This window comes from Otolemur garnettii, unplaced genomic scaffold, assembly GCF_000181295.1.
Source record: "Otolemur garnettii isolate 467f Iridium unplaced genomic scaffold, OtoGar3 scaffold00017, whole genome shotgun sequence".
NCBI lineage: Eukaryota > Metazoa > Chordata > Mammalia > Primates > Galagidae > Otolemur > Otolemur garnettii.
Window position 1 is genome coordinate 21,127,491 of NW_003852412.1, and position 11,752 is coordinate 21,139,242.

Genomic DNA, 11,752 nt, shown 5'->3' on the forward strand with positions numbered 1-11,752 from the left:
ACAATGGGAACATTACTAACGCTACTAAACTGTACATTTAAACATGGCAAGGTGGTGAATTTCATGTTGTGTTTTCACAGCCACAACTAAAAATTAAAAAAAAAATTATGTAACTCAATGTACATTAGCCAATGTAGATGATTTTGCCAGAAATCATTATACTTTTCAGTATATTAAGTGAATTAAAAACTATTTTTCCACACCTTTTTGAAAGATGAATAATATATTTCAGTAATATACACAAACTTAGAATTTAAAAAATCTGGGCAATAGCTGTATTATTTTGAACAAACAGGCATTTGGGCAAACCTGAAAATGTTCATTTTATCCTTAAATGTTATCCACTTATATTCAGTTCTGAGAGACCCAGAGCATATTTTTTTAACAACTTGATCCTTAAATGCTATCCATTTATATTTGGTTCTGAGAGACCTAGAGCATATTTTTTTAACAGCCTGATTAGAATTTTGATCTTTTATGTTTCTAGTATTTTAAATTATCCAACTGTTCATCTACCTATCTATCTATCCATCTATCTACCCATCCATCTATGCCGCCGTTCATTCATTGTGTATAAATTGTACAATATGTAATTTTCATCTTAATTATCTTCCTTCTTCCTCACAATACCTATGAATTCTTACTCATTTTTCTCCAATATTTTAATTCTCTAAGAATTTAAAGAATGTTTAAGAACTTTCAGGAATTAGCATAAAATTTGATGAGAACATTAGACAGATCTTGAGATCTTGTGCTTTTTAAACCTACCTATAGCATAGCCACAATGATAAGTGACAGCAACCTTGACTGTTGCCCTCTTCTTTAACTGACGGAAGGTAGCAGCATCCTGATTCCCAGCGAATGATCTTCTTTCTCCTTAGGCACGACTACTATACTTGCCACTCTTCACACTAGTTGCTTTGTCAGGACAACTGCATATTTTGCACAGCACTCTCTAGCAAATGTTTTGAAATTTACCCTCCAGAGACTGCTATAAATGGGCTTCAGTGTAGTTAATGAATATTTTATTATTCTGTCTCCATTTTTGGTCTAGAATGGAAAACATGGGGAAAGTGTGAAGTGTCAAGTTGACAGAAATGTTTCTTTTACTAATTCATTCTCTAAAAATAGTTTGTTAAAATGTGTGTGTATTTTATGTTTACTAGTGCAGATATATACTGGGGAAATTATGAGTAATATGTCTCATATTTTCTAAGCATAATCTCTGACCCTATAAACAATTCACTTTTGATAGACTTCAAATAAGGTGGTCATTGCCTGGATGAAGGAATCTAACAGACCTTATGTTCTGTAGAAACTCAAATATTGTGAGAGAATCTTCTACATTGAAATTATTCTCCACCCACTGTGTTTCTGTTATCACTATTAGATCATCTTTGCCTGGTGGCCATGTAAACTAGTGATGAATTTCTCAGGTCTTTATTTTCCACCAGAGATTTAGAGTGGTCTGGGTCAAATTTGGAGCATTAGCCTTACAAATTCATCCTTTCTTAGGATAATTCACAAAATAATTCTGTGACTGTTAGTTAAACACTGTCATGTAACATCACACCTTTGCACTCCAGCAACTACATTTGTATTTTCTGTGGGTTAAAAACAAATCAGCTTCAATATCATGTGAGATGTGATGAATTTATGTTGCTCTGGCCACACAATGCAATTAAAGGAGAATATTTATTGACAATCTATATGCCTGATATAATGTTAAAATTTTTAGGTGTATCATTGCATTTTATCATCACAAGTACACTGATATTTATGTACTTATACAATGTATAAAAATATAATCTACATTATATAGTTGAGGAAGTTCAAGTTAAGAAAGATCAAGCAACTTATTCACAGCCAGAAGATAGCTAATAAATAGAGCTTTGGGTTTGTCTACAGCAAAAGCCTATGTGTTTTCTATTATATCATGTGGGCCTTAAGTTAACATTGATAGCCCTTTACAATGTGAATGCAGCTAATTTTTTTTGCAGTTTTTTTTTTTTTTTGCCAGGGCTGGGCCTGAACCCACCACCTCCGGCATATGGGGCTGGCACCCTACTCCTTTGAGCCACAGGCACCGCCCATGAATGCAGCTATTTTTAAGTTAGATTTATAGTAGAAGTATTAACTGCATTTTAAAAGAAAAGTAGAAATGGAAAGAAAATTTGGGGTTCATATTATATGACAAATACCATGCAAGCGTTTCAAATGCTTCCAAATGTTTTCTACAGAAGCCTTAAAATAAAATTAATTTATATGGTAAATATGGTAGATATTGCTGGAATTCTGAACTCTAGACTTCATTTCTAGTTAATATAATCCATATTTTTTTCTCAACTGAGGTAAATAATTGGTTCTTTTAATCTCACATAAAGGTTATAAATATGTAGGTTTTGCTTTTAGATGGACTGAGAGATGTTTTTCCTACTAGATTTACTCATTCACTTACCAAGTGTTTATTGAGTATATACTATATGCCTGGTACCTTTCTAGGTGTAGGGGTAGAGCAGTGACTCAGAAATTTCTGCCCCTACAAACTTACATTCTATTGATTTTCATCTCTGGAACCAAGTCACATATTGTATTGAAATATATTAAAGTTATATACATTATGCCTAATCAATTTTTATCTGCCATTAGTTTGATTCAATATGTCAAGATCATCAAAACATCTATCTTAAGTTGTATTTTAATCTATTACTTTGGTAAAATAATCTCAGGCAAATTGATTAGAAAAGATGCTAAAACATTTAGTTGAAACAGAGATCTAACTTCTTTTAGTCAATAATAACATCAGTAGCAAATTCTGTGGTGGATTAAACGGCTGTGTTATTGAACGTCTTCTATTTTTAGTAATCACATCTTTTATGTTTCTTTGATTTCGTATCTCTACCTCTATGCTTAAAGCCCAAGTCAGTCACTTTACAGGGGTCTCATCTCTCCCCTTTTTCACACTCCCCATTGCTCATATTATTTCTACTCATTGACTTTCCTTTCTTAGTCTCCCCATTATTTCTTGCTTTCTTGTCCATGGTACGAAAAGACTCAAATCCATTGTGTATGTGAAGGAGTCTGGTTTCTGTAGTCGCAATGCTAAAATATAGTACGTAAGGTTTCAACATTAGGTGTTAAGCCATTACACAGTTTGTTCAGGTTTTAAAATTCATTATTACATGTATATACAAGTTCAGTTGTCTTTATTCTCTGATTACTTGAACAGAATTAAAATGAAGGTTATAGAGAATAAGAGGAAATTCCCCGTAAAATGCAATATTGTACCCAGTAAAAAAGTAGATCAGGCACAAAAAGGTGGGGGGAGGCAACTTCAAGAAAGCTATTTAAGTGCATTTTCTTAAACCTATACACAAGTGGGAATGCCAGTAGGAAAACTTTTGTTAGGTAAAAAGTACACCATTCTAACTTTTGGTGCTGGTAAGTAATTGACACAGGAAGAAAACTTTGATCCAAGACTTTGGGATACAAACCATGGAATTGTTTTGTTCTTGTTGAAACCACTGCATCAAAGAGAAGGCCTTTTAAAAATTTCCCCAGTAGATGATGATTTAAAAATTAAAAAAAAGGAAAGAAAATTTCCCCAGTAGTAGACTTACAGAATTGAAAAACTTAGCCTATTGCAATTATACTATTTGCCTACATTTGTGAATCAGAAAATAGAAATACCTTGTTATATATTAATAGAATAACAAATGATGAATATCTGAACTTTAAAAACCAAAACTTTGAACAATATGTTATTAACCTATCAAGCTTCATAGAAGATAGCAGATAATTGACACAAATTAGATTGTATTAGCCTGATAAGGGACACAATTGATAAGTGATACCACCAGATGATTAAAGGGTAAATGGCCCACATCAGCACAATGGCAAAAATATTCCAAGGTTGGACAATTAAGTTCATGAACTTATCCTAGAAAAACTGCCAAAGCTATCCACCAACACCAGCAACCTTGGAACTCTTTTTCTATAAAAGCCAGAGCTGTCATCTGTCATTGTAATTCTAGAAAAAGTGCTGCATACATTGTTGCTGATAATTCCTATAGTCACCAGATGGCTAAGGGAAGGACTTCCAAGGTGACCATATTTACAACCTTATTAAAGTACAGACCAATATAACATCAGACATCCATTTATATATAACTTATTGGTATAGTATGTTCATTGAGATCTGGGCACTATGATAAATGATACACTGCATAGCCATGCCCAACGCTAGGTCTTATTATGAGGGTAGGGCTTATATTTAACAAATGGATAGAAATCTTGCCAGGGCTTATTTTTTGGGTAGTTCTTATTTTCGGGGAAATGGTACCATCTCTTTCTCATGGAAGAGATACAGTCATGTATACACTATGTGGCATATACAACTACATGGTAGCATATGCACTGCCTATCCAGTATACAATTGCCCCTTTTTTTCTTACTAAAAATAACTCTGTACTATTAGGGGTGCTAAAGTGCTCAGGTAAAATGACATTTCCCATCCTCTGTTTTAAATATAGTTGTCCAATGAAATGTAAGCAGAAGTCAATGAATGCGTTTTTCAGAAAAGTTCTTCAGCTAGGAAGTATATTCCTTTGTATCTGCCCTTTTCTCTGTTGTCCAGAATGTGGATATGATGGCAGGAGCTAATGCAGTCATTTTGAGACCATGAAACAATTTGAAGATAGAAACAATATTGCAAAACTGTAAAGCAGAAAAATAAAAGCAGCTTGGTCTCTGGTGAAATTTCAGCGTGACCATACAAGTTCAAAAGAGTTTCCCTCTGAACTTCTACTACATGAAAAATGAAGTCACTTATTCATCTTAGTGAAGCTATCATTATTTAGATTTTATAAAATATTCAGGTTTTTCTAATAGCGACAGGTAACTACATATATAGATAAAAGGCATGAATACTCATACAAACATAATTTTATGTTCATATCGAAATATTATTCCAAATGTTATTGGTTATTTTCAATCAGCTCTTTTCCATAAAACCCCACTATTCCTGGTATGTAAAGCTCTCTGATGTTGAAAGACAACTTTCCTAAGGAAATACAGTATTTTAAGGAAAGATGTCTAACCAAAGAACCTGGCTGACCATTTTAAACAGTTTTCGTTGTTTAGGAAGAACCAACAAGCCATGAAAAGCCTCTTAAAAAATTCCAAGGTAAACTGCTCCTGGGTTTTTGTTTCTATGTCTGCTTTGCTTTCACCTTTGCCACTTTCTGTATTCTTATAATACATCCTTTATATCACAAAATGTATTTCTTAATTAACTATCTTGAATAATTTTCATTGTCCAGGAATATCATCGCTCATCAGTGCAATAATCCTTCCAGATAAGAACACTGTCTTTTTGTATTGTTTTAGCGGCCTTGCTCAGACAAGTACAGACTACTTAATTAGGAACTAGTTGATTGTATAATCCAGGACCCTTGTTCAGTAAATAGAACATGGTCTTGTGATTTTTATGGGAATATTTGAAAATTTTTAAGTGTTTTTATCAGTACATCTTATACAGTAAATACGTTTTCTAATAGCATGCTTCATTTTTTGTTGCAGTTGACCAGAGCATTTTTAGAATAGTGACTTGTTTTGTGTTTTATTTTTAACAGACAGGGTCTTGCCATGCTGCCTAGGCTGACCTTGAACTCCTGGGTTGAGTTGGATCCTGAGTAGCTGAGATTATAGTTGCACAACTGTGTCCAGGAAGAGTGTCATTAGGAGAGCTCTCAGTAATATATTTAGGAATATTACTAAGCATCCTGCTTTTTCATTCTTTTTATTCAGCAGATCTTGTATTCTCTGTGGCCTAATATAAACTAGAGGGGAGAAGCAGGTTGGGTGGGATAGGAGTTAGTGAGGCAGTGACTACATCACAAGAATTCATGTTCGAATTAGGAAAGTATAAACAAGTATGAAAATAATATCACTTAATTAGTGAGAATAAAAAGTTGTAGTAAGTAGTTAAAGCAGAACGGAAGCAGAGAGAATGACCGGCATGAGGACTATTTTTTATGTGGAAGGTAACAAAGCTGGCAAGACAAAGATCTTCAAAAATGAATTCCAGGGCCTACGTTAGAAATGAGTTGGGCTCATTCCAGAAATAACCAGAAGGCCAGTGTAGCTGTGGGGCTGCGAGGGAGGCAGAGTGGTGGGGGAGGAGTGCCCAGAGGGGAAACAGATGGTGAGGACCTAGGAGCTGAAGGTAAAAATTGCATTTTACTCCAAGGGTAATGATAAGTTGCTGGAGAGTTTAATTAGGGTAATGCATTATTAGTTTACACATTAAATTGTTCTTCTGGCTACTGAGTAAAGGATAAAACACTAGAGAACCTTAGTAGGATCTGGGAGACCAGGTCAGAGACAATGAACCCAGTCTAGGTTAGAAATAATGTACGTTGGACTAGGAGGTGTGGTGAGAAGTGAAAAGGGACCAAATTCAGAAAATAGTTGGCAAGTAGAACTGACAAGACTTGCTGCTGTTGCAGGTATGTGGTGGGAAGTGTTTAGTTCAGGGTTAAATACAAAGCAGATGAAATCTCAGAGTGACAACCTTAACTCATTGTGATATTGAAAAAAATATTCTTATTTTATCCTGAGAAAACATAGCTTTCCTTAAAAAAGTTGGCCTTTGAACTTGACCTGTCAGAGGATAAAGGGAATTATGGAATCCAAATGTAAAGTATTGTTATTGTTGGCTAATAATTCTTTTAACTGGCTAATTAAGAGCTGGAGAGAGGAAAAGCAAAGAACAATAATCTTATGATGATCATTGTTTTGTGAACTGTAAATGATCTGATTTCTAAATCATAAATGTTGAATGCTTCTGTTTTTATTTTGCTTTAGACTTTCACTTTTTCCCCTGGGTACCTGACAATTTTAATTATAGTTAGAAAAATAAAAAAAAATTGACAACTTAAAAATTTATAGACCATATTGGTTAAGTTGAAAGTACTCTCTTACAGTAGGATGCTAGCTGTTTTTTATTTGAATTATCAGGTACCATCAGAAAAGTAGACATTTGGAGAAAGGAATGCGTATCAGAAAATTGACAGCTTTGTGGATGACTTGAAAGGTAGGGGTAAGATATATTAAAAAAAAATACCAGAGAAGAAGACTGAAGCTTTCCTTTTCGAATGCAGAGAACTCAGTGATTAAGCATGTTGTCAATAGATTCTGACAGTAGGCATGCAGTGAGAGTTTGAGTATTTCACACACAGATGCTATTGCACCAGACAGATAAACACACATCCACCAGCCTTCTTTGGGTCTGATGAGTTTGCCCCAGTTCTTCCACAGTCAGCAGGACCGGGATTTTATGGTACTACTGTTGATTTTACTGGGAACATTTATCTAGAATAGGACTGATCTGTGATAGATCACAATAGAGGTGAGCTGGTGCGGGATTGATTGATTGCTAGGGAGATTGGAACTAAAACAACTGTGGTTAGACAGCTATAACCAAATGGAAGTTAAAAATATTTAATGTGCCATTATGTACACTTTGTGTTTTATTTTTTACTCTGAGCTCTTAGACATTCTTTGTAATTTTAGAAATTAAGAATCAAAAAGGAACTGATTAATAAAATGACTTAATGATAATTTGGAAACACTCTCAAGGGCTAACTCAATTTCCATTAAAAAAATCTCATTGGGAAAACTTTCTAAAAATGGAACATGAACAAATAACATCAGCAGAAATGGTTTTTGCCAAGATAAAGCCTGACCTTCCTAATTTAAGGTAGGCCCTCAGTACCTTTCTCTCACTAAGTCTCTTTGTTAGCAGTAGGGAATCTTCCCCATTAGTTGGAAAAAAATGATTATTGGGCAAATTTAAGCTCAGTAAAAGAAGGTGCGCTCTATCTATCAAACACTCAAACAAAATGAACTCCCAACTGTAAGATCATATGAATCCATGATTCTATCCTACCATCATGATGAAATAAATGATTAAAAAGGGATTTTATCATTCAAATCAACTTATTATAAATAGGGAGTCATGTAGGTATATGCCGTTGCTAACTGCACCCAAAGAAGGTGAGGAAAGATGAGCCTTTAACCCCTTCGCCTTTATGCAGAGACACCAATGTTCATCTTTGGTTGCCTTACAGAGGAGTAAGGGCTGAAACTGGACTTGCACTGGAAATACTACCCACAGGTAGATTTCTGAATTCAATCATTTGTTCCTTAGATAATTAGAGTAAATTATACCAGATACTTCCCAGCCCCTAGAAGTGTGACACTCATCTCCTGCAAGCTTTGAATAGAGATCTGATAGTTGATTACATCTTGACAAAAGTAGGCTGTATCTTCTGATGGAAGATGAACCAGAATTATTCATCTGGCTAGTGCCTCAGGGTATTCTGGATTGCTTTAAATATAATAGAAACATAGTTAAGAAACAAAAGTGTTACCTTAATCTAAGCATGGATGCCCTTATGACATATATACTTTTCACTTATCTGGTGCATTAGAACCAACTAGTTATAGTCTTATTTCCTGAGAAGTTGTGCTTTCTTTAACTTATTTCCTTTTGGGCCTGCACTTACAGTTCTGCTGGATTTATTTGTAACTTCTGTATACATAAATAAATAATAGCTATGTTCTAGCATCAAACATTATCTATTCAATGTTTTGAGTTGTAGTTTTATGTGGCTGCTAATAATGAGAAGTATAATTAACAGAAAGCTCACAGATTTCTAAAGGTGCCTTTGAAATAGGTATCTATTTATGCCCTCCCATCTTTTCAGATAAACTGTGCTTTATATATTATCAATGATTATTACCTGACATAAGCACTTATACTAATATATATGTGTGTATATATGATAAGAAATCTAAACTATATTTATTACAAGTGTTGGCAAGAACACAGAGCAACTGAAACTCTCTTACCCTACTGGTGGAATATAAAATGTTTCAAGCACATTGGTAAAAAGTTTGGTAGTTTCATAAAATTTTAAGTATACCTATATTGGCTGGGTGCAGTGGCTCAAGTTCATTATCTTGATTTTGGCAATTTTTCTTAGGAAAATATGTATTTTGAAACTTGCATTTTATACTTTCAATATTTACACTTTATTTTATATCAATTTTGTCTTAAAGTTATTTTTGAATTATGTACTTAAAAGTCTCTAGTTTATGAAGAAAATATGTATACTTAACTTAAGGATTATAATTATATTCAAGATGTATGTTTAACATTTTGTTAATATCTTCAGATGAAAGACTAGTCACTTTTAAAAAAATTACACAACCCCTCCAGCATCTGTGATTTGGGGATTTTGTGATATGGGCTAATCTTACTGGTATTAGATGATATCTCAAAGTAGTTTTGATTTCCTTTTCTCTGATGATTAGGGATGATGAGCATTTTTTCATATATCGGTAGGCCATGCATCTGTCTTCTTCAGAGAAGTTTCTCTTTAAGTCTCTTGCCCACCCTGAGATGGGATCACTTGTTCTCTTCTTGCTAATACGTTTGAGTTCTCTGTGGATTCTGGTTATTAGACCTTTGTCGGAAGCATAACCAGCAAATATCTTTTCCCATTTTACACTGCTGGTGGTATTGCACACTAATACATCCCTTTTGGAAAGTCATATGGAGAGCACTTAGAGAACTAAATATAGATCTGCCATTTGATCCCATAATTCCTCTGCTAGGTATATATTGAGAAGACCAAAAATCATGCTACAATACAGATATCTGTACCAGAATGTTTGTTGCAGCCAATTCACAATTGCTAGGTCATGGAAGAAGCCCAAGTGCCCATTGACCCATGAATGGATCAATAAATTGTGGCATATGTACATCATGGAATACTATGCAGCTATAAAGAAAGATGGAGACTTTACCTCCTTTATGTTTACCTAGATGGAGCTGGAAAATATTCTTCTCAGCAAAGTATCTCAAGAATGGAAGAAAAAGTATCCAATGTACTCAACCTTATTATGAAACTAATTGTTAACTATAATAGGAAAGCTATAATCCAATTGTAGTCCAGGAATATGGAGAAAGGGGTGAGGGAGGGGAGGGGAGGGGGGAGGATGGGTGAAGGGAGGGTGATTGCAGGGATCATGCCTATGATTTATCCTATAAGGGTACGTGTAAATCTTTCTAAATGTCCAATATAAATATCTTAACACAACAATTATGAGAATGACATGATGTCTATGTTGGCCAATTGGATGAAAGTATTTCAAATTGTATATGGAAACAACACACTGTATCCCATGATAGTATTAATGTGCACAAATATGATTTAATAAAAAAATTGCACAAGAGGTTATAAAACGTGCTAATTTATTATATAATTTGTTATGCATCCAATAATAATGAAACTCAATCTTTCAAATATATATTTAAATAACTACAAAAAAAGACAAAAAATTCCAAATAACAGTCATAGAATATATGTCATCTCAGCAATATCCATTGGTCTATCCCCAGTGACAAAGTTTTAGTCATAAAATTCCTATGATATCTTGAAAGAGCTGGTCTTCGATATGTAGAATTAGGAATAAAACCCTCATATGCATAATCTTTGTCCTTGTTCACAGTGTATGCCACATTTGTTCTATGTTTAGCTTCATTACCAAAAAGCAAAATGGATTTTCATAATGTAAATTAACTTTCTTTGTAGTAAAATCTGAATTGGCTACTCTTTGTCTTTGCTGCTTACAATGAAATGTTCCTTAAGTTCCAATCATGTATCACTTAGTGATATTAATAGTCACTCTGGAAAGTACTTACTTTCTGGGAAGGATGGAATTGTACTCTAGAAAATGTCTTCGTTCCTTGCTTCTCAGCTGTGCTGTGTTTTAGGGTGACCAACCTCCTTTTTAACTTGTTATCAGTATTCCAACAGTACCATTGTATATCTTTCCAATTACTGTAAGAGTAAAAAACTCAAACAAACCAAGTGGCATCTGTGGCTCAAAGGAGTAGGGCACTGGTCCCATCTGCCATAGGTGGTGGGTTCAAACCCAGTCCTGGCCAAAAACTGCAACAAAAAACCCAAAAAACCCAAACAAACTTTTTTGTTTGTTCATATCACTAGTGTTCCTTGTCATGTAGGAATTGCATTATGTCATCCAAGTTCAATTCTAATCAGATGCAGATGTTATTAGAATATATAAGAAAACCTTAGCGTGCTAATATTAAAAAAAGAATATTTCTTAGAAAGAACATAAAATGAAAGGAGCCACTGTACACAGGCTAGTGTTTAGCTATAGTTCCCCCTTTGTATTATAAGGACCTCCTTTGTTGCAAGCATTTGCTATTTCCATACAGAAACTCAGTAGGGAGTTTAAAGTTTTCCTGAAACTTTGGTATCTCACTGAGAAACTGTGCAATACAGGTGGGATTAAATATCCAGACCCTGTCTATGAAAAATGTTCTTTCTTCCAGGCATTAAGAAAAGGTGTTTCAGGTCAATTAATAACCACATAAGATCTTTGGACACTCCCCAGGAGCCTCACCATTTATTAACTTATACAAGAGAAATAGAACTTTTATCCAAAAGATAAAAGCACAAACTTAAGGGCAGACAGGGCTGGCTCCCTAGGTGTGTGACCTGCACTTAGAAGGCTCCTTCTCCCTTTATTGTTCAGGTGTCACTGTCTTGAAACTCTTAGAAATTTTTGAACAAGGGATTCTACATTTCATTTTACAGTGGATCTTACAAATACAGTAGCCAGTTCTACTTGCAGCTCAGACCATTTATAAACT